Genomic DNA, 24,049 nt, shown 5'->3' on the forward strand with positions numbered 1-24,049 from the left:
ACCAATCATTTATTTTGGTGGTTTGGTACATAATAATTTTCCATCAACTGCCACATAAGATCAACTGGTAAAGTACAGCCAATTATTTATAAAACTCTAGAAATAACCCCTATGGATACAAATATTTTTGCCAATTCTACTATATTTTAAGCACTGCTGAGCAGAAAAGAAATCTAACTTTGGTGAAAGTACCACATAGATAATTTCAGAATAAATGCAAGAGTAACCTGGATAGCTGTTAAGATTTTATTTAAATAACTTTAATGTAGTTCCATAAAGTATATTTTAGGATGAAAACAAGTAACAAAAGAATGCAAAACTTTTGCATACTCCAGAGAACACAAACACTAAATGAGACAAAACAGGTGTTTCCCAGTTCAAGTTTTCCATTTTGTCCTTTATTTTACAACAAGGGGTCAGCCCACCACTACTCTCAAGCCAAATTTGCCTCAACATCACTTTTGCAAATAAAGTTTTATTGGAACACAAACACATCCACTTCTGATGAATTATCTATGGCTGCTTTCACATTGTGGGGTCAGAGTTGAGGCCATCTGACCCACAAAATCTAAAACATGTACTATCTGGCCTGTTACAGAAAGCGTTTGCTTGCTGAGGTCTGTCACGGGCAAAACATAGACAACACATCAAAGTGGCTGCCATGCCCTCCAACCGCTACCTTGTCTAGTGGTGGCTGGACTATCCCCCTATCTCAGAAAGACTGTCTTAGCATCTTCCCTGTGTCTCTGATATGACAAATCTTTTTCTCAAGTACCCTCTTTTGCTCTGGGCTGGCACGAACAGTTTTCCCTGCCACTGGAGCTGCTTATGACAGCTTCCAAACGATCTTACACTTTCATTCTTGACTCCTTCTAAAATTATGGGCACAAATATTCCCTTGTGCTAAGCTTGGACAGACAGTGATTTATACATTTGTTGGCAAAATGGGAACCTTGATTAGAATCGATAATATCAAATAGCTGCCATTAATTAAAAATGCTCCCAACAAAGCCTCTGCAGCTGAGTTTTGTAAATGGATATGGTCTTGATTGATTAGGGAATGGGGTGGATGCATAGTGAAAGGAATTGATTTTTGGGTTTTTTTCTTTCCAAGATACTGGTAGCATACAATTGATTTATAGTATCATTAGTGTTGTTATGGTTCTAAGCATTTTTTAATTGCCCTTGTTATTTCTCCTGAAACCTACGAATTATGGAGGAGTACATTATTAAATTCCCCAACACCTGGGGTTTATACTCTCTTTCTACTGTGGATTTCCAATGGACTACCTTGTGGTCATTCTCTATATGTGAGGTACACGTTTGTGTGTGTATAGTGTACCAGGCTTCTTCATGTCATTACTTAAAACTTGTGTCTACTTTCTAAGGTTCTATTATCTTGATCTACCCACTTCTCATAAAAGCAAGTGAAAATCTTTACTGCTGGTGTTCATAGTTACTCCTCTTAGTAATTCTGGCACTTTCCTTTTGGAAGTCAAGGTGCCTACAATTTCGCATTGTTCTATTTTTTGCCCTTTTGTGGCTATTACATAGCAGTTTATTTTACGGAAACAACTTGCATATTAAATTCTATAATATGGCATATTAGTATTTCTAAACTTTATTTTTATTAGGGTCCTTGATTTTATTTAGCTGTGTCAGTTGTATATCGTTGGATTTTTCATAAGTAAATCAACTGACAGTGATGATAATTCCTGATATATTAGAATTATGTCCACTGTTTTATTTTGTGTTTTCTGTATTGCCATCCTTCTCCTTTCTCTTTCCTTCTACTTTTTTTTTTTTTTTTTTTTTTTTTTTTTAAGGTGGCACGCTCAGCATATGGAAGTTTCCAGGCTAGGGGTTAAATCAGAGCTGTAGCCACCAGCCTACACCACAGCCACAGCCATGCCAGATCCAAGCCGCATCTGCAACCTACACCACAGCTCCAGGCAACGCCAGATCCTCAACCCACTGAGCAAGGCCAGAGATCAAACCCGCCACCTCATGGATGCCAGTCAGGGGTCATTATCACTGAGCCACCATGGGAATGCCTCCTTCTACTTCTTAACTTGACTGTTTCCTTTCAATTCGTCTCAATTTCAGTTATGTTTTATAGACATAGTGGTTCTTTTCATTATGTACTTTACATTAATTTGTCTAATAAAATCTGAAATTATTCGGTCATTGCACATTCCATCAAACCACTGCATTACTAAGCTGTTACTGTTACCAAAGTTCTTATTTTCCATGTTATTGCACGATGCTATGTTTACAGTCAGCATTTCATTAAGTCAGCTGGTATTCTATGCACTTCTGTACCCACCATGCCTTGAACCCCACCTCTTACCATCTCTTACCGTCTTCATGCATCTTCTTGGCGAAGAACAGCCTGGAGTAGTTTTTAAAGGGTGGTTCTCTAGTCTTTGCATACAGACTTGGCATGTGAAAAAATGGCTGTATTTGAGGCTTGCTCTCGAATGTAAAGATGGCATCTGCTTTCCTTCTAGCCTGGATAATCCCAGATGAGAAGCCCACTGTTAACTGGACTGTCTTTTCCTTGGAGGGAGTCGGAAATCTCACTGTGGGAGCTGAAGAATTTCTCTTCACTCGCAAGGGTCTGCAACTAAATATGATATGCCATGGAATGAGTTTATATTGATTCCCCTTTCCAGCTCATAGAGTGCATCTTTGACGAGAAGATTTCAATTCTGGATAATTGCTGCTATTACTTCATTCAACCCCATTCACGTTCCAGCCCTTTATCTCTGATGAAATACCTAATAAAATAATACTAAGCATCTCATTCTGGTCTCCAAATCTCACAGCTACCCTTTTATATTTCTTTTAAAACATATATTTCTTGCTACTGTTTGTTCAAATGTTGTAATGACATCTAATCACCAATTTCTCTTTGAATACATGTGGTAAGAGTTTATCTCCAAAACAGATATTTTTGTTTTTTTTTAACGGATAGTTGCTAAATTTTTCTACAATTTCTAACATTTTATATTTATTTTTACTGTCTTCAAAACTTCCCTGTCCTTTTCGAAACAATGTGTTTATTCATTTCAGCATCTTAAATACATTAATTTTAAACTCTTAGACTGTTCGAGAACACTCTTTTCGGGATCATTGATTTTTAAGTGTTGGTTTTATTGATTGTAATCCATTCTTACAATTGGTTTCTACCCGGGTTTTGGAATTTCGGATCAGGGCTCATTTAAAGGGCTGATTTCTGTATTCTCTCTTTTCTATGTCTTTCTCCTTCCCTCTTTTCCTCCCTCTTCTTTCCCTCCAGGCTTCCTTGTGTGTAATGATTTCATGAGTGGCTGAACCTTCAATCCCCTTGCGACAGTGAATTTTATGTACCAACTTGACTGGACGATGGTGCTCAGAATTCGGTCAAACATTTCTCTGTATATTCTGTGAGGGTGTTTTGGGGGAGATGAACAGTTACACTGGTGGCCTTTGAATAGAGCAGACTCCTCCCCACAGTGTAGGTGGGCCTTATCCAATCAGGTGACAGCCCGAATGGAACAAAAAGACTGGCCTCCCTTGAGCAAGGAGGAATTCTGCCAGCAGATGACCTTCAGGCTTGCAGCCAACACCTGCCCTTCCCTGGATCTCCAGCCTCCTGGCCTCCTGAGGATTTGGAACTTGATAGCTTCCATGATTATGGAGACAATTTCTTATCATACACCTCTCTCACTCTGTCTCTCTTGCTCTCTCCATATATGTATGGATATATGTGTGTGTATATATATATATATATATATATATATACATACACACACACATATATAGATCATACACACATATATACCCGTGTATATTCACATGTATGCACACACACAAATACCTCTGCACACACCTTTAACGATGAGTTAAGTTTCTTTGGAGTGTAATGACTAATGTACATACTCCAAACTCTGTCTACATGAGATACAGTAATAGCATTTCAGGCCTTCTGCCTGGTGAAAGGGAAACTCAGCTAGAACAGATCTTGTCCCTGAATGACTGGATGACTAGCTCCAACGATTGGTGTTGAGGCTCTATCTGTGTCCTTCAGTCTCTCTAAAACCCCAGCTGGCAAAAAGTCAGAGCTTCAGGCAGTGGTCCGAAGCCCCCTTTTTCTGCAAACCTCTTCATTGGGGTAGAAAGGGGAATCTCACCTAAGCTCCTGACAGGTCACCGTGAACCTGGATCCATGAACCCTATGACAAGAAATTCACAAACCACATCTTAGCAAATACCAAGTATGGATATATCTACCTTCTTTCTGGGATAATCAAAGAATGGAAAAGAGTGATGACTTCTATGAAAATATACTTTGAGAAATACATTTTGGAGAAAAGGAACCTCACTGACAAGCACCAGAACATTCAGATCATTGTTTGTGATGAAAGAAGTTTCATGATTGACTGACGGCATCCCTGGGCACCATGAAGCCATGGTTTCTACAGAAAACAACTTGCCCTCCAGGTTGAGGTTAAAAGGTGTGATAAGCTACAGGGAAATGACGTTCTCTATAGAATATTCCTCTACTTGTCTCAATCTTATCCCTCTTTCAGATCTCAGATTAAACATTTATTTAGTTATTTATTTATTTGCCATGCTCAGACCTCACTCATCCTCCCCATCCCAACCACCAATAACTGGTTTAATTTCTCTCTCACTTGCTCCTAGGACAAGCTGGTTTGCCCTATTGGCACATTCCAGAGAATACTGTCATAACTGGCTTATTATACGTGTCATTCATAGTGAAATGTAAATCTTTTAAGTGCAGAGACTTTTTCTACCCGATGGATAGTTGAGCTGCCTGTGCCTGAATCCAAGTGTGGCACATAATTAGCCCCCGGTTAGTATTTCTTGGATCGCTGACTGGCTTCTCTTATCTTCATTAATAATAGCCTTGCTATTCCTGGGCATTTATGGTCTAAGCACAGAAGTATTCCTACGGGATTTTATCAATCTGTAGTATGTTTTACAAAACATTTGATTCATTGAGATACTCTCTTTTCTTGGTGCATGTAAACACTGTTATCTTTCTCTGCAGACCCCTCAGCTTCTCCTAGGAGAGAATAAATGATTCTCGCAGCCTTCCATGCTATCCTTCCTTTGCCTGTATAGAGGCTGATGGTTTACGATTTCCCCCCTAGACTTTCCCACAGAGGGGGACACAAACCCAAGAAGAATTCCAGCTTAAAAAACAAGTCTTAGTCTTTTTAAAATCTTACTTGGCTCTAGAACAAACTAGAAATTTTACCAGCACTTAAAAAAAAAAAAAAAAAGACCATTTCATCTCAGTGGCACTTTGAACCTATGATTACAGAAAAGCAAATTTAGAATATAAGCACCCTGTGACAATTTTTTTTCCCCACGTCCTCAAAAATCAGAGAGCCAGTCCAGGGCTCAGAGGAATGAGCGGTCTGATGTGATTGCAGAAAGGTTTGAACTGATTGCAGCATTCTGCCTCCTCATCAGCAAGAAGAGCCCAGATGGCCTTTGTAGGAAACAGAACCCCCAGGGGGCAAAATCATCATGGCTCCTACCTCAAAGGCATTACCAGGCCATTACACAATAACTGAAGTGAGTTCTGGGAGAAAGCTGCCCCGCCCCCGCAGGTCTTCACCAATTAACCTTTGGAAAACTCTTCAAAAGGCAAACTGTCATTTAAAAAGGCATTAGTGGAGGATGATGTCAGGCAGAACCGTCCTTACATAACCAGCACCTGAAAAGATGAGCCACATAACAAAGGAAGAAAGGGAGACTCCATTCAAGGCAAAGATTTCTTCCCCTTCAGACTCTTTAACTTTTCAAAAGAGTGGGGAAGAGGGAAATAAAGGCATCCTCCTGTCGGCATCTGAAGGTCTCGGGAGAACTACAGAGTCTCAAAATTAATTTTAATAGACATTTTCGCTACTCGACTTGCAAGGATTTATCAATAACCCAGAGGAGTACAGATTTGCGTCAAAGTTCATATAAGCATTCTGGTTCCCCTAAGCCATGGAAGGAAGTTGCTCTCAAACATGTTATTATAAGTTTTCCCTCTAAAGGGCAAAGACCAGCTGAAACAAGAATAGTACCAGCAGGGAAAGGAGATGAGGGGCTGGGTCATAAGATAAGAAAATAGCAAAATGCTTTAATGCAACACTGATTTGCATGTTCTCTCACTGCCATTCTGACTGCCTTCCTGTAGGTGGAAATGGCAGAACTTTGTTCTATCAGGTCCAACTTAACTAAGCCAATCAAGGCAAGTAGGTCCTGGCAGGAGGAGTATACAGAACGTCCCTCTCCCCCACTCATCTGCCTTGACAAATGCCAATCCCTGCAATTATCCTTGGTATCAGAGCCACTGGCTAATTTACATGGATATCTGTGAGTCCAGAATATTACAGAGGTAACATCAAAACGTCCTTCTGCAGGTTGAATGTATTTGGAGCCTCTAGCCAAATCAAAGGGGTTCTCAAAGAGGAATATGCCAAGACACATTGTAACTCAAGTGACAAAAATGAAAGATAAAAAGAGAATGCTACAAGGAGCAAGGAATAAGCAACAGATGACATACAAGGGAGCTCCCATAAGGCTATCAGCTGACTTTTTAGCAGAAACTCTGTAGGCCAGAAGGGAGTGGCACAGTACACGCAAAGCAATGGAAGTGAAAAACCTATAACCAAGAATACTCCACCCAGCAAGGCTCTCCTTCAGATTTGGAGGAGAAACCAAGACAAGCTTTGTTTGCTTTACAGACAAGCAAAGGCTAAACTTCAGCACCACCAAATCAGCTTTACAACAAATGTTAAAGGAACTTTTCTAGGCAAAGACTAAAAAATCAAAGGCCACAATTACAAACGAGAAAGTTATGAAATGGCAAAGCTTGCAGGTCAAGGCACACATACCGCGAAGGTAGGAAATAATTCACACACTAAGCTGGTAGGAGGTTAAAAGACAAACGTAGTTAACGCATCTATATCCACAATAAGCGGTTAAGGGATACACAAGACTTTGATGGAAAATATGATAGCAAAATAGTAACGGGAGGGGAGTAGAATGTAAGTGCAGGGCATTTTAAATGTTTTTAAAAGTAAGAGATCAGCAGCTTAGAACATTCATATATATATATATATGTATGTATGTATATGTATATATGTATATATTTTATACATGTAGACTCATATATATATATATAGAGAGAGAGAGAGAGAAAGGCTCCTATACAAAAATATCATGATAAACACAAACCAAAATTCTATAACAGACATACACACACATAAGAAAAAGGAATCCAACTTAACACTGGCAATAGTCATCAAATCACAAGAGAAGGAAAAAGAAGGAGACAGACAAATTGAGGGGTTTCTATTGGCAGGAAGAGGACACCTCTTGACCACGGGAGCATCACGGCTGGTGTCCTATACTTGCAACGGGACCCAAGTGGTGACAGTGAAGCGGGTTCTGGCAAAGCCACTGGCCAAGGCCATGAGGCCCCTAACCTTGGGAAGAATGACTCCATACGTGCGGATAAAGGAAAAGGCTGTGACTTGACTTGGAATCTCTCCCCTGAGCACAGAAAGTGAACCAGCAGCACAAACACACTCAAAAGCACAGGTGTCATCAGCGGCCCCATGCTGAAACAGAGCTGCTCCAAAGCAGTGTTTCTGCAGCCCAGCCTCTGGGAGGCATCTGAAAACACAAGTGACTTGGGCTTTTCCCTGAAGCCTGCTTTACCCTGGGATGTTCTTGCTCAAAGGATAAGCCATGAGCCTCCTCCGTGCTCTTCTGAATACCATACAGGCCAGGAATTTACATCTCCATCTGTTTCCTCTTCCTTTGGTGGCTATCTGGTCCCCCCTCAACAAAAATAACAGCAAAAACCAGGAGATCCTGCTGCCAAACAGCACCTCTGCTCATGAAGAGACAAAAGCCCTTAGCACCTATGTAATGTTTGTCTGCAAATATGAGCTACGCCAGCCTGGTTTAAGATGCTTGAGAAGGCTGAGCTGTGCTAACACAATTAATTTGCTCATTACATACATCTTCATCAGCAGGGGAAAGGTAAATTCCAGGCCAGCCAAGGATGGCATTAAAAATTCCAAACGAGGGCGTCTGACAGCAATGAGTATTGAATGTCGGCAAGTGTTTTTCTCTTCCCATACGACCAACGTTATTTAATTCACAGCCAGTGTGCTATTCCCTGTGCCCATGTCAATAATACTAACCTTTTACAATCGCTTAACAGAATCATATTATAGCCCTGGTTGAGAATTGAGCCATTGGCAGCTGAGTGTCTGGCCTTGGTTACGGGCTGTTACGTTGCAAACCCAGGGATGTGGGAAGGGTGCCTCTCCACTGAATCTTGCAAAGTTGGGGTCCCCTTTCCCCAGATTCTCCCCCACCTCCTTTCATCTCCCCTTAAATGTTTGTTGCTGTCTTTACTCCAGAATGTGCACTGTGGGTCCCGTGCAGAGGTCTGAGCATCTCCCTGTGTGGACGACACGATTTCTACGCGTTAAGCGTTGACGCGCTCCCTTACCCATCTCTCACGCGGCCTCCTCCATGCAGGCTTCTCTGAGACGTTGAGTCCTGGGACTCTTTACACGTCCTCCCAATGACACTTATCATTTTTTCCCTGATTATATCTATTTGCATTCAAATCTTACGCCTCCAGCTCTCTCAAAGAATAGGGAATAAGACTTTGCTGTGATTCTAAACTCATTTCTCGCCTGGGCTGTAAGAGGCATTCAAGCACAAAGCACTGCATTCTGATTACTGACTTGCCCTGCCAAAGCAGGAGAGCCTCTAGGGAGTATGATCTATGTACCTTCAAGGGCAGAATCCGAGGTCTCCCCTCCAGGGAAGTTGGTTCTGCTCTTGTAGCACCAGAAATTCCATGGAGAGAAATAAGTTGTTTTCCACAGAGCAGCAGTGTCTCCAAATCAATTGTCATGGAAAGATAGTGCACTGTTACCTACACATTCTGATTATCAGATGGTTTTACGGGGACAAAAAGAGGCGCAGGAGACCGAGCAAGGACTGGCTACTTACGTGGGAAGAGAGACCAAAGAGAGATAGGGCAGAAATGAAGATGGACGAGTCCAAAATGAAGTTAGGTCAACGCCATCACATTTTCCCCCAGAGGCTTCTCTGCAGGTGTCAGGCAGCAGCATCCTAGATGGTTACGGCCTTGAGGTTACTCCATGTCTCCTCTGGACCAGCCACTGCGCACAAGCTCTCCTCCGCGTGACCTACTGCAGGGCACGACGTATGAGACACCTGTCTCCAGGTTGTGCTCCCTGTACTGGGTTGGCCACCTCTGCAAAACATCAGATATTCCTCAGCCTTTTATTAGAACATGAGACCTCCAGGAGTATATTTGATTTCAGTTACAAAACTTGTTCTTCTTTCCATCCAATTTGGATTTCCAGACCCACTGAACTAAGCTGAGAGTCCATTCCACGTCACTTCTCCATATGGTCACCAAGATAATTAGGAAGTGAACTAACTACATGTATTAGGCAAGGGGGAAAGACATGACAACTCAAACTCTACCTTCTGCTAAAGTGTTCAAAGAGCCCAGTGGACTTGTTTATAATAGGAGGCCATCCAAGACAGAGAGATGCATGCCGACATGCCACAGACCAGGCATGAACTGGGTAACAGCACGTGCAAATGGCCCGCGAGATGCGCAATGATCCAACAAGGAGCAGATTATCTAAGCTACCTCACATTTTTCCTGCTGAGTACATGCAAGTGACATATTTCAACATTTTCCACTGTGTGTTTCTCCATGCACGGGAGGCTTTGATTTACCAGCTGTAACGAGCAATGGAAGCTTCTCAAAGTTGAGTGACTCATTTCACTTTGGGACAGTTAGGGCCAAGAGAATTAATTCAATAAAATGTTCTCAGCTGCACGCATGGCCGCAGCTAACCCATCTGCAACGGCGCCTGACAGATTCACCTTCAAGTAATTACATGTTCCAGAGAAGGAAAACATAAGCACAGATGGAAAACCTTGTTGCTGTCATTAAATAGGGCTGCTAGATCCAATGATGTGGAAGGAACAAAGGCACCTGGGCAGGATGGGGAACAGGTGACAGCCCTTTGGCAGTGACCCTCCCTACAAACCAGGGAATCAGAGCATGTGGCTTGGTTCCACGAGTAAACCCCTCCCCGCTCAGCAACTACTCTGCATCTTCCTTTTCTCATTTATTAAATGAAAAATAGTAATACCAGGGACAGGGATATTCTGGAGAGAAAAATTAAAAGATATAATAAGGGAAAAGATCTTTGACATAAAACACTTTAAGGCAAGTTGCTGTTGATTAAAAATTGACTTTTGCACATAATGGCTGCTCAATTAACTTTAGATGCTTCTGTGGGAGACCCAGGTCCTCCTCGCTGCTAAATTCAGTGGATTCTGTACAGTTGTCACCCACTATGGCCTCTCCAGCTTTCTCGTGGCTTTTGTTAGCCCTTTTAGAAAAACCTCTCTTGGTTCAACTTTGTCACTGTCTTTTGACTCCAACCCAAACTGCAACTGCATGCAGGGTCTCCCACAGCGTGGCATCTTCTGTGCTCTCCAGAAGTTCCGTCCTGGGGTCAGCTCCTCTGCCCTGGTTGTCCCTGCCTCCCAAGTCCTGCCCTCATGGCCACTGACCCCCATCTAGGGTGTCTCCATCTGAAGCCCCTTTCCTCAGCATCCCCTGAAAACCCAACAGTCATGTCTCCAGCCCCTTCCCCTACAGGCAGCGCTGCTCAAGTCCACAGTCACCTTTGTGTCATAAGCCACAAACAACCGCCACTGTTCACTATCTCTTCATGCCCTGCTCTCACCCAGCTCATCCCAAGTCACCTGTTGGCCTTGGGCCGATGTCTTCAATCATTCACGTCAGCCACAAAGAAGATGCTTTTCACACCTTCACTAAATTATTGCAAATAACTGCTCTTGATTTCCACAACCTCCAGACTTGCCCGCCATTGCAAACTGGTCTTTCTAAAGCTGAAATCTTGTCCTGCAGAACTTAACACCCGTGCCCCCACCCAGCCCCCGCCACCACCCCCATGCCTCTGCTTTGCCTCCAGGAGAAGCCAAGTCCTTGGTGACCTTGCTGACTTCCTGCGGTGGGTGGAACTGACAGAGTGCTCCTGCACTCGCATCCATCACAGCAGCATCGGTATGAGGTTCCACCTCCCACGGGCTGCGCCCCATCAGTGATGAAGTGTGATGGAAACACTAACACACATCCATTTCGGGGGGGGGGCGGGGGACTCCTGTGCTGGCTTAAGTTCTCCCCGGGGGCTCCGTTGAACCTTCCTGAGAGCTCAAGGCCATCTGAGATGCCTCTACCCAGCCTTCTCTCACTTTGTTTCAGGTCTGACCTTCCTGTGATCAGAACCCTCTGGCAGCCTCCCCCCAGTGCCTTCCTAATTTCCTTCCACACAGGCAGCTTCCCTAACAAAACCCTGGAGAGATGAATGCTGCCTTGATGTCTCCTTCCCAGGACATGAACACATGTCATGATCATTTATGTTTCAGTTTTGCAAATTCCCACTTGTACCGCTGGTTGCCGTCACGTGTTCTCACATTTTTCTCTTCTCTCTGTTGTCACTATTGTTCTGCTCGGGATCAGTCCCTGCTCAGAGATAGGGCATCCCTTTCTTTTAGGGAAATGAGGTGCCTCTCCTTGGTAATTACCTATCCTACCACGGACTCGTCTCTATTCCCCGTCATCATTGTGGGTTTCCCATCTACCTCCCCTGTTACAACGTGAGCTTCTCAAAGGCACCCCAGGCAACGTCTGCACCTGGAGCCCAGTACAACGTATGACTCTCCACTTGGGGACTGGCCCAGGCTCACATTCAGATGTCGTCTGGTTGGCGGCTACTGCTGTGTAACACACCTTCCAAAACTCAGTAGCTTAAAACAGCCACCGCTGTACTATGTGCACTCAAGCAGAGGAGAGGGTACGTGCAATCTCTGTTCTATCCGGGGCTTCCGCTGGGGTAGCTCAAGCAGCTGGGGATGGCAGTGGTCTAGGTGGGGGCTGCAGTGTCTACCCGGGCTGTGGTGGTTCCTTGCCTTGCACGCCTCATGCCTGGCCTGGGATGGCTGAAATACATCATGAAGGACCAACGTCTCTCTCCACATGGCCACCCTGGGCTTCCTAAGAGCCTGGTAGCCTCAGAACAATCACACTTCACATGTGAGTGCCTTACAGAGGAGACGCTCTATGTGGCAGGGGGAAATAATCTTCTGACTGAGTCTCAGCAGTCCTAGAATGTCCCTTCTGCTGTATCCTATTCATCACAGCAGCCCCAGGCCAGCCCACCTCCAGGAGTCATCTGATGGTGGTCATCTGAAGACACGGGACCTCAAGACCGCATCTTAAATGAGACTCACCCAGAAAGACCTCCTTTTTAGACACTGCATCTCAAGTACACGGTCCCTACTCGCAACCGTGTCCGCGTGTATTCCCTTCCCCACCTGTGTCAGCCTGTGATGTCTTGTCCACATGTCTAATTGTTTACGGACTACTCCTCTGCTAGAATATAAGCCCCGTGGAGACAACCTCACTTGAATTCCTCGCTCCCGACACCGGGCGTGGAATGGACTAGATGCTGGTTGTTAGGTGTGCAAACAAGAGAGAGACTTCCTAGGCAGCAACTTTGCCTCCTAAATTAGACCCAGTTTCTATACAAAGACTGCCTTCTGAACCCCTCTTAGTGCCAAAGACAACACGAGGTTCACAAAGCATCCATGCACCTCTGCTGAATGACAATAACAATCTTAGTTCTCACCCAGAAGTTTCCTGGAGGCGCATTCTTCAAGCATCTTTAGTGGAAACCATCTTTTACAGGAAAGGCCCCTGGAGAAGATCATGAGGCTATGACTCATACCCCGTATGCTTGTTCCCTCTGTGTCATAAGGAAGGGCCGCCTGCCATTACATTTCCTGCCCTGGGAGTTTATCCCCCGAAGGCCCAGCCAGAGGCGGAAGAGTGAAAAAATGAAGAGCAGTGGACCCCGCACAAGTCCCTCCTCTCCTCTGAGCTCCTGAACCCACAGACTTGTGTTCGCTGAGATAATACACGTAAAGAACTTGTTGCCAAGTCCAGTGTGAGCTGGGGGTTCCAGGCAGGACATGCTCTGCATCTCTAATGCCCGTGGTTACAAAAGGGCCTTGTCTCTACGTCTGAAAGTCTACACTGGATGCATTTGACATGCTTTACATCGAAGGGAATGGATAACTTTGGTCTTTTCAAACAAAGAGGAAACGAAAGGACACGGGAAAGGACCACGAGAAACACAGCGCTCGAATTCCACCTGAACGAACACAAGTGAAAAATCCTTCTGTTGAGATGTTTGGTACTGGCTTCAAACTGATTCCTAACTGGCCCCGGGAGACGGTGGGGGGTCACATTTCCTCTGTACATGAAGGCCATCAGAACAAAGCAAGGCTGACTTCTGTTAATTTTCTAAACTACACTGCCCGAAAAAGGTCACAGAGAAAGAACTGGTATTTGTAAGCAAACTAATAAATCATAAACACTTATAATATTAAAATTCTGGACACCACAGAGACAAAAAAAAAAAAGAGATTCCAAGACTTAATGCAAGCAAATAATGCTACGTTCACTGGACGGACCTTTCAGAAGCATATTAAGAAAGCTATTTCAAAGGCACAAACAAAAATGTACATCCTGCTCAAATACCCATGACCTCTAGTTTCATGCACGGAAAAAAGATGATCTGGTTTATAAATCACACTGGTCACTAACTTATTCTTTTTTCCTTCCTCCTACGCTCAAGATTTTTACCCATTCACCAAATAATGAAAAGCTGTCCCAAAAAGGAGCCAGATGAAAAGAGAACTACAAAATAAAAGCAGTTCCTTTTTGCACACAAGATTCTCTTGTCAGCTTGTGGATAGCTGGAAGGGGGGGACCTCATATTTAGATCACATGACGTTATGCCTTCTCTCGCCTGTTCAGAGTGACACGTGCAAGTATGTTCTTGCAAATAAAATATGTGGTATCAAGAAGGAGGGAGTGGGAGGGATCGGGAGCTTGGGCTTATCAGACACAACCCAGAAAAGATTTATAAGGAGATCCTGCTGAATAGCACTGAGAACTATGTCTAGATACTCATGTCGCAACAGAAGAAAGGGTGGGGGAAAAAACTGTAACTGCAATGTATACATCTAAGGATGACCTAACCCCCTTGCTGTACAGTGGGAAAATAATAAAAAAAAAAAAAAAAAAAAAAAAAAGAAGTAGAGCCCATTGGAAAGACAATTAAATGTGAAGAAAAGGACAGAGGGGGCACTGATGATTTGGGGGGGCAGGCAGCACATAAAAGGTATGGAACTTGGTTGGAGTTCCCGTCATGGTGCAGTGGTTAACGAATCCCACCAAGAACCATGAGGTTGCCGGTTCAATCCCTGCTCTTGCTCAGTGGGTTAACGTGAGCTGTGGTGTAGGTCGCAGGCACGGCTCGGATCCTGCATTGCTGTGGTTCTGGCGTAGGCTGGCAGCTACAGCTCCGATTAGACCCCTAGCCTGGGAAACTCCATATGCCGTGGGAACAGCCCAAGAAATGGCAAAAAGACAAAAAAAAAAAAAAAAAAAATAAGTCTACAAATAACAAATGCTGGAGGGGGTGAGGAGACAAGGGAACCCTCCTGCACTGTTGGTGGGAATGTAAGCTGGTACAACCACTATGAAGAACAGAATGGATGTACCTTAGAAAATGATACACAGAACTACCATATGACCCAGCAATCCCACTCTTAGGCATATATCTGGACAAAACTTTCTTTAGGAAAAAAAAAAGGTATGGAACTTGGTGAAAAGTATGCTATTATTTTTTAAATATTTCTTCATTAGATAATACAAGTGTATAATTGTTCACTATATCAAAATCATATAAAGACCTCTTCTTCAGTTTAGGTAATACTACACACGAGGAGTGAGCAAACTTTTTCCCTTGAGGGCTAAATAGTCAAAATTTTCCTCTGCTGTTCTAGCATAAGCATGGCCACTGATGAGAGGTATGTAAATGGTTGTGACCACATTCTAATAAAACTTTATTTACAAACGCAGATGGGGGGCCAAATGTGGTCCATTTGTGGTTATTTGCTGACCGCTGCAATAGAACATCATAAAGCTATGGTTCCTAAAATAGAGACAACTCTACAAGCGAAAACATACTCTAAAGTGCATGTGCACAGGCTGAGGAAGGTGAGAAAAAGGCACTCAACATCATGTCTGTTTGGCTCCATAGTTAGCAGCTACTGAAGACATAGGACTCTGTCCTGCTGTTCCCTTGTGGTCATTCCCCTGCCCCCCAATCCCTTGCAACCGCTGATCTGCTCTCCATCACTAGACTTTGTCTTTATGAGAATGTGAAATACATGGAATCACCTAGTATGTCATTCTTTGACATGGGCCGCCTCCCTCATGCAAGACCACGAAAATTCATCCGAGTTGTTGCGCGTATCAAAAGTTTGTTTCATTTTATTGCTGAGTGGTACACAATCGTATCCAGGCAGCTTTTTTTTTTAAAGTCCATTTGCCTGTTAAAGCATATCTGGGTTGTTTCTAGGTTTTGACTATCACAAATAAATCTGCTGTGAACATCTGGGTAGAGATTTTTGTGGAAACAGAAGTTTTTGTTTCTCTGGGGTAGATACCAAAGAATGGTTCCACTCTGTTGTATATGAGGCGTCTATTTCACTTTATACAAAACTGCCAAGGCTTCTTCCAATCCAGAGGTTTTCTAACCATTGCACTTGCTGTTTTTCTACATCCAGCCAGGGAAGGTCCCACACGTGCTGTCTGAGCGACCCCGAGCAAGCTCTTTAGCTTGCTATCACCAACTAACTGCTAATACCACCTTATAGGAGTTCCCACTGTGGCTTAGTGGGCTAAGAACTCAACTAGTGCCCACAAGGATGCGAGTTTGATCCCTGGCCTTGCTCAGTGGGTTAAGGATCTGGCATTGTCATGCGCTGTGGTGTAGGTCGCCAATGCGGCTTGGATCCAGCATTGCTGTGGCTGTGGTGTAGGCTGGCTTGCAGACATAGCTTGGGTCTGGTGTTCCTATGGCTGGTGTAGGCCAACAGCTACAGTTCCAGTTCGACCCCTAGCCTGGGAACTTCCATGTGCCTCAGGTGCAACCCTAGAAAGACAAAAAAATAAATAAATAAATTTAAATAAATAAAAGCATTGTCTAGTTTTAACGATGGGAATCACCATGGTTCTTATTTCACAAGGTTCCTGTGTATTAATGAGATGATGGGGGCTAGAGACTTAGGCTGGTCTCAAAGAGGGCAACTCCATTCCCAGGGACACTGGCAAGGCCTGGGGACATTTTCACTTGTCACAACTGAGGGAGATCCTATGAGCATCTGATGGGCAGAGACCAAGGATGCTGCTAAACATCCTACAATGCACAGGATGGTCCGTCCCCAGAGATTTATCTGGGCCCAGATGTCACTGACCCCAAAGTTGAGAAGCTCTGGTCTACACACAGAAAACACTCAACAGGAGTTACTGTCGTGGATTAGCGGTTAACGAATCTGATCAGCATCCATGAGGATGCAGGTTGGATCCCTGGCCTTGCTCAGTGGGTTAAGGATCCAGCGTTGCCATGAGCTGTGGTGTGGGTTGCAGACACGGCTTGGATCCTGTGTTGCTGTGGCTGTGGCGTAGGCCAGTGGCTATAGCTCTGACTGGACCCCTAGCCTAGGAACTTCCATATGCCACAGGTGCAGCCCTAAAAAGCAAAAAATAAAAAATAAAAAAATAAAATTTAGATTTTTAAAAATTACCAAAAATCAAGAAGGAATGAAGGGACATCACTACCAACCCTACAAAAATGAAAGGATTATAAGAAAAAAGAAAGAAAGAAAATCCTCCACAGACACCCACAACATCATCAGCATGATATTTATTCAAACTCAGTGTATTACTCAAGATACTCAAGAACTCCAGGCAAGTAAACTCCTCAAAAGGAATACAGACTTTAAAGGAAAAGACGCAACCCAGTATCTTCCTGAAATCAAGGACGTGAATATGTAATTAAAATAAATCAACACTGATTTTTTTTTTAACTTCTGGAGAAAATGTCTGATTTTAGGAAGCTCCCTTGAACACCCTGCATTTGTCTAGAATCCTAGTCTGATTATCACCCATGCTAAAAACAATAAAGAACAAATATTTCCACATTTCCCCCCACAAAATAAATTATCTTTTCAAATCCTAAAACGCACTGTGAAAGAAACATTTAAACGCTACTGGTCATCTATTCCAATCAGGTCTGTACAGACAGACCTGACTTACAAGCACAGAAGACTCCTGTAGGTCTAACCTAAGATGAAGCTGAGATAGTCAAAGGAAAGCATAAAATAGTCCTGCCGTACCGAGTGAATTTCACAAGGGTTTGTTCCCTCAGGGCCTCTCCCCTGGCCTTATTCTCTCGGTAGATGTGAACAAGTGAAATGCAACACTACGTCTAAGTCCATTTAGCTTGATCAGTGCATTGCCTCAGTCAGCAGCACGACTCTGGGTTTCCTAGACCTGCGGTCTCTTCATCTGCACACAGACCCCAAGCACCGTCAAGGCCCCTTCTGGGTCAAATGTGCTTTGGGGAGGGCCCACCCCAGTCACTGGTAGAACAGTCCTTGGGCAGAGGCCGGGGAGAGGCTTGCAGCCACCTCTCCACTTCTCCTGCAAGACCCAGAGCAGCTGAGAGCAGTAAACCAGCTCAGGTCAGCCAGCCTGGGCTGCCCAGGTAAATCAGATGCATGGAGGGACTGGCAGAAAAATGAGTTTGTTTCTTTATCATTTTAAACACATTTAGAATTTATCCAAAGGGCATCGAGCAGCCTTTACAATAATGTTAATGTGATTTTATTTGCATTTATTGTCGGCCCTGTTTTTTTTTTCCCATTTTGTTTGAGACAGCTTTGTTAAGATGTGAGTCACATATGCAGACCATTCACCCACTGAAAGTGTGTAATTCAGTAGCATATTCACAGAGTTGTGGAGCCACCCCCACAACTGATCTGAAAGCATTTCATCACCAAAAACAAACCCCGTCCCCCTCCTAACCAGCCCACACCTCTTCACATCTGGTTGAGGACTGCGGATAACCGATCAGGGTAAATTTCATAAACCCTTCCAAAGCTGCCCGTGTCTGCTTTCCCCGTTTAACATGATTGCCCTTCTGGTGGTTGTTGTTGCTCTGATCTCGGACTAGATACATTATTGCAAGGGCAGGACTAGGTGAGGAAAACTAACTGGCCTCCAGGACAAAATCTAAGGCAGCACCAAAAGCACTCAGTCATCAAGAAAATGAATACTGTATTGGAATATTGAAAAAATTAAAATGGCATTCCCACGGTGGCTCAGTGGTTTACAGATCTGACCAGCATCCACGAATGTGGGTTTGACCCCGGGCCTCACTCGGTGGGTTAAGGATCCGGCATTGCCGAGAGTTGTGGTGTAGGTCACAGATGTGCTTAGACGCTGTGTTGCTGTAGCTGTGGTGTAGGCTGGCAGCTCCAGCTCCGATTTGACCCCTAGCCTGGGAACTTCTACATGCCACAGGTACAGGCATAAAAAGACAAAAAAAAATTCAGATGGACACAAAATCGCCAGAATTATAAGCTAGAATCCCCTAATCCTTTCTGTGATAAACCGTTATTATAAAAACAGGTGGCCAATCCATGGGCTATAGTTTACCATAAACTATGGCATTATAATATTACATATCTTTGACGGTTAAGGACATTTTTTGATCCATTTTGGGCCTTAGGTAAGTGCCTCACGCTCCTGACCCCTGTCCCAGCCTGGATACTGTTTTCAAGTTTTTCCCCCTTCGTTTTGCCCTTTCCCTGATAAGGGTAAAAAGAAACAAATGTAAAAGCGTAGGAGAAGAGAAGAAAGAAAATCAGATGATCCTCAAACCGAGTTGCCAGGCCTCCGAATAAAGGAGGCCTTCGTGGAAACCTGCTGGAAGAACTCCCCTCCAAAAATGACAACTAAACACACAGAACTTCTGCAGCAACGATGCCCTAAGGGACATGTTACCAAAACTGATGCTGCACAATGAATTTATTAAAACAGTCTTATAGGAGTGCCCATCTGGCTCAGTGGGTTATGAACCCGACTAGTATCCATGAGGATGTGGGTTTGATCCCTCGCTCAGTGGGTTAAGGATCCAACATTGCCGTGAGCTATGGTGTGGGTCACAGGTGCTGCTTGGACCTGGCATTGCTGTGGCTGTGGCAAAGGCTGGCAGCTGCAGCTCCGATATAACCCCTGGCCTGGGAACTTCCATATGCTGCAGGTGCAGCCCTAAAAAGCCAAAAGAGCAAAGAACAAAAACACTATCTTGTGGACATGGTACATACAGGGGTAGTAAAAGTTGCTGATGCTAATTTATTAAGTTAGTAAAAATTACGAAGGAACATAAAAAAGCAGAGTAATCTAATCAGGCTCTGGGACTGAGCCACCTGAGAAAAATATAACCCAGGAGGGAATAATTTCAGGAGTAAAACCCAGAGGAAGACAGGAAAAAAAGCCAATGATAAATGGCCCAAAGAAGCCGTTTTGTTTGGCAAAAAGCAAAGGAAAATGGTGTTTGACTGTGTAAACGAAAGGATACAGAAAACGTCAAAGAGATGATGCCAGACTGTGCATTCAAGGCCTCAGTGAACTTGCTCCCGACCCGATAACCTCACCACCACAATCTCCCCCTACAATGGGTGCTTTTTCTTTGTTTCTTTCTCTTTTTCTTTTTATGGCTGCACGTGCAGCACATGGATGGTCCCCAGGCTGAGTCATATCAGAGCTAAAGCTGCAGCCTAGGCCACAACCAGGGCCACAGCGGATCTGAGCTGCATCTGTGACCTGAGCTGCAATTTGTGGCAACGATGGATCCTGAACCCACAGAGCGAGGCCCGGGATGGAACCCACATCCTCGCAGCGGCAATATCAGGTCCTTCACCCACTGAGACACAGTGGGAACTCCAGAATGGGTGCTTTTAAAAAACCTCTGCTACGTCTGATTCAGGAGCCCAGGATGGGGGACAGACGTCCTGAACACAGCATGAGATCTGGTTCACAGCCTCCGTCAGGCCCGGAGGCTCCTGCTTTATGTGCTTTAGTGCTTCAGCAGCAAGACCGTGCCGCTTCTGTGCTTGCCGAGAACACAGCGCTTGGGTTACACCTGCGCTGTCGCCCTGGAGGCAGTGAACGTCCGTCCCTCTTACAGGCGGGGGCCCTGTGATGAAGCACAGGCCTTTCATGACAAGCCCTGCATGGCTTTCCTCCCTTTTGGGGTTTTGGCGCTGCTGTTGTTGACCGTGGTGAGATCCACAGCGTATAATATAAAGTACATCATGTCCACCACATGTAAGTGTGCAGTTCAGTGGTTCACTCAGAGGACTGTGCGACCATCGCCCCATCCATCCAGAACTCCGTCACCTCCCCAAACTGAAAGTCTGCGCCCTTAACCACGAACTCCCCAAACCTCCTCCCCTGGCCCTTGGTGACCCGACCAGCCTCTACGTTCTGCCCCTGCGAATGTGCCAATTCGAAGTATCTCAGAGATGGGGCGTCCGACAGCATTGGCCCTTCTGTGTCTGGCTTATTCACTGAACACCATGTCCCGCAGGTCCATCTGTGCTGCAGCTGCTGTCAGAACTTCTGAGACTGACTATATTCCAATTTACAAACATGTCACATCTCATCGATGCCTTCCTCCATGGGTAGACATTTGGGGTATGACGCACCACGCTACTCTGAAAATTAATACACAGTATCTGAGTCCCCGTTTCCACACCTTTGGCTTGTCAACTTAGACTGGCTGGGTCACAGGATGATTCTCTACTGAATACTGGAGGATCTTCAAGTGAGACGCACTTTTATTCAGCAGCAACAACATCGAAGGTTAAAACCCTTGACCTATATGTCCATTGTTATGCAATTTCAATAAATAGAAACTAAGCTCGTAAGACTGCCTATGAAACCCTCTACAGAGCTTTAAACAAAGACACAGCACTTAGGGAGGCAAAGGATCCAATCCCTGGTACCTGGCTGAATAACGTGACTCCTGAGGCCACTGTTGCAAGTGCAGTCACATGACAATGGATACATCCTTATTCTTTCGAAATTAGACTAGTTTTAGAAACATCTTGTTAAACTTTACTTCTAGTGAAGTATTCAGTTTTATACGACTATTTGTAGAGGTTTAACTGCGGGAGGGGGGGTGAATCCTGATGTTGAAAGTGAAAGCCCTGCCACACCAGGCACAGGCACGAAACAGGAGTGAGACGACACCCCATCGTTCCTGCACGCTTTAGCCCACATCTGCACTAAAATCACCTCCATCCACCCCCAACCCAGAGCCTCTCCATAAGGCTCCCCTCTTCCCCCACTAAATCTAATAACATATCAGGGAAAATGGTGCTTCTGCCTTACAAATACAAAGGGAATTGTTTATCATCTGCCAAGGTGGGTACAGATCCTTCTAGGTTGTGATTCCTACTCGAAGTGGGGGTCAGAACAAAATGCCATCTGCACACCCCCGTCTAGTCACCCCATCCATGCACCTTGAAAAGTGACGATGACACGGGGGGCACAGAGCCTGTCTGATCCTTAGTGAAGATTGCCACACCAAGCACAGGCACCTTGGAGCTGCTCCCGAGAACATTCTCTCTCAAGTGCACTCTGGAGTTTGGAGCCCCAGGACAGCAGAAGCCTGCCCTGGGGAGGCCAAGGCACTCTCTGGATGTGTTCAGAAGCCAGGTCTGACACATGCCCACGGCATCGAATATGGAAGTCCCATCAGATACATGGCCCTGCTTCCAGCTTGTCATCAGATGCCTTCTAAGACAAAAAGAAATGGCAGCTCTTTTGCAAAACAGCCAAGTGCACTGCAGCAAACCCAGCGCTCACCCACATGCAAGCTGAAAAACAATCCTTTCTGTTTTTTTAATTTTAGGGAAAAGTTGTCTGTTCTCCAGCATCAGTGGACCAGTGACACCAACCATGCCTCCAACCACCATCTTCCACAGTGGAGAGACAGCGATTTGCTCTCCAGCACCCATGCGACCTAATCAGCCCTGCAGCTAAGGGCTCGTTTCCTTCCCTCCGCATTTACTGAGCACCTCTGAACCCTGCCCTGTTCTTCTGAGCTCCTGGGAGAAGCCCGTCAGAGAGACCTCAGGAAGAAGGGTGTGCCGGCAAGGAGGAAGAACGATGACCAGCAGGCAGGCAGGTTAAGGGGCAAGACCGCCAAAGAGCGTGATGAGAGCTGGGAAGACAGTGAACCCTGGTTGGCCTGGGGCTGGCAGCAGAGCTGCAGCTGGTGGGCAGCTCAGGGGAGAGGAGAGCGATGAGTGAGAGATGCGCTGCCCGCAGGAAGGTCCTGAGGAGGAGCCTCCCACACATAGACCAGGACATCCAAGGCCCCCAAGGCCTGGCTGAGGCGCGGGAGGGCACACAGACAGGCACAGCCCCCACCTGGGAGGAACCCTGCTGGTCATCGTTCTCCGCCTGCCTGCCTGCTGGTCATCGTTCTTCCTCCGTGACAGCACACCCTTCTTCCTGAGGTCTCTCTGATGGGCTTCTCAAAAGAACAGGGCAGGGTTCAGCGCTGCCACTGGCAGGTGAGCTGCAACCTGGGTAGAGGAATGTGACCCTCACAGAGGATCTCCCGGGGAGGGATCTGGGGAACACATACCCTGCCCTCCCGCTCCTCTCTGCCACCTCTGTCTCTGGCCATGGTTCACTGTGGGGCCACCCATGGGTGCCTGTGGTGCACGGCCCTCCAAGCAGTAACCTCTGGGTGGACCGGGGGGCAGGGAGTGCAGAATGGCGCTGGAGGGGCACAAGGACCAGCACAGCCCTAACCTTCAAATCTGGAAAGGCACCCAGGTGGACAGCTGGGCTCCCCACGGTGACGTCTCTTACACACTTAAACATTCACCACCGGTAAATCATGCCATGTGCAGCAACGATACATCACGCCATGTGCAGCAACATGGACGGACCTCGAGATTCTCATACAAAGTGAAGTCAGTCAGACAGAGACGAATGCCACATGATATCACTTATACGAGGAATCTTAAAAAAAAATGATAAACACATGAACCTATTTACAAAACAGAAACAGACTCACAGGCATAGAAAACAAACTTATGGTTACCAGAGGGGAAAGGGAGGAGGGGTAAATTAAGAGGTTGGGACTGGCAGACAGACACCACCATACCTAAAACAGATAAACCACAAGGACCTACTGTAGAGCCTGGTGAACTGCATTCAGTATCTTGTAATAACCGATCACGGAAAAGAGTCTCACAAAGGCATAAGGGAATCCCTCGGCTGTACACCTGAGACTAACACACCACTTTCAGTCCGCTCTGCCTCAATTTAAGAAATGAAATAAAATGCAATCCAGCAATGATGAAGCACTGCTGATGGGCCGGCTTCTTTTCTCCAGGAAGCTCCAAGTTCCTTATGAAGCCGGCACTGAGAATCCTCTTTCCCTGGGGGCTCAGCTGCTGGCTAGGCTGACGCTGCCCAGAAGCGTGGGGCACAGCCCTGCTCCCTACGGGGTGGGGAGGTGGGCAGCTCCCTTCCGATGTCCTAACCGCTGGAGCCTCCACAGACCCTCTGGGACAGGAGACTCGGGCAGCAAAATGCGTCATCTTTCCTACAGAGAATTTCTGTGATGGGCTACATTCACTCATGGCACAATTACGACTCAAGTATAACCCTGTGGTTTCCAGCCTAACAGTATCTCTTTATGCCTCCTTCGTGAAAAGGCTCTTCAAGCCTGCAGACAAGCATCCCAACCCTTGACGAGAAGCACCTTTTGGGAGTTCCTGTTGTGGTAAAGTGGAAACGAATCTGACTAGTATCCATGAGGACGCAGGTTCCAGCCCTGGCCTCACGCAGTGGGTAGGGGATCTGGTGTTGCCGTGAGCATGTGATGTAGAGACAAATATTTACTTCCCTAAAAGAAAGAAGAGA

The 24,049-nt window shown here is 45.4% G+C and overlaps 1 protein-coding gene across 2 annotated transcripts in view; it reads right to left on the minus strand.

The window, feature by feature from the left end:
• Nucleotides 1-226: 226 nt before the first annotated feature.
• Nucleotides 227-24,049, minus strand: part of LOC110257727 (uncharacterized) — a 375,658-nt gene continuing 351,835 nt past the window's right edge. For both annotated transcript variants that reach the window (XR_014835038.1, XR_014835039.1), the window contains exons 3-4: nt 9,049-9,316; nt 227-2,626 (exon numbers count right to left, since the gene is read on the minus strand). The gene's annotated coding sequence lies outside the window, so the exon portion shown is untranslated. The remainder of the gene's footprint in view (nt 2,627-9,048; nt 9,317-24,049) is intronic.

This window comes from Sus scrofa, chromosome X (genome assembly GCF_054392235.1).
Source record: "Sus scrofa isolate SSC_HxYL_T2T_F1_AM1 chromosome X, Sscrofa_HxYL_maternal_Yorkshire_Landrace_v2.0, whole genome shotgun sequence".
In the NCBI taxonomy this organism is placed as follows: Eukaryota; Metazoa; Chordata; class Mammalia; order Artiodactyla; family Suidae; genus Sus; species Sus scrofa.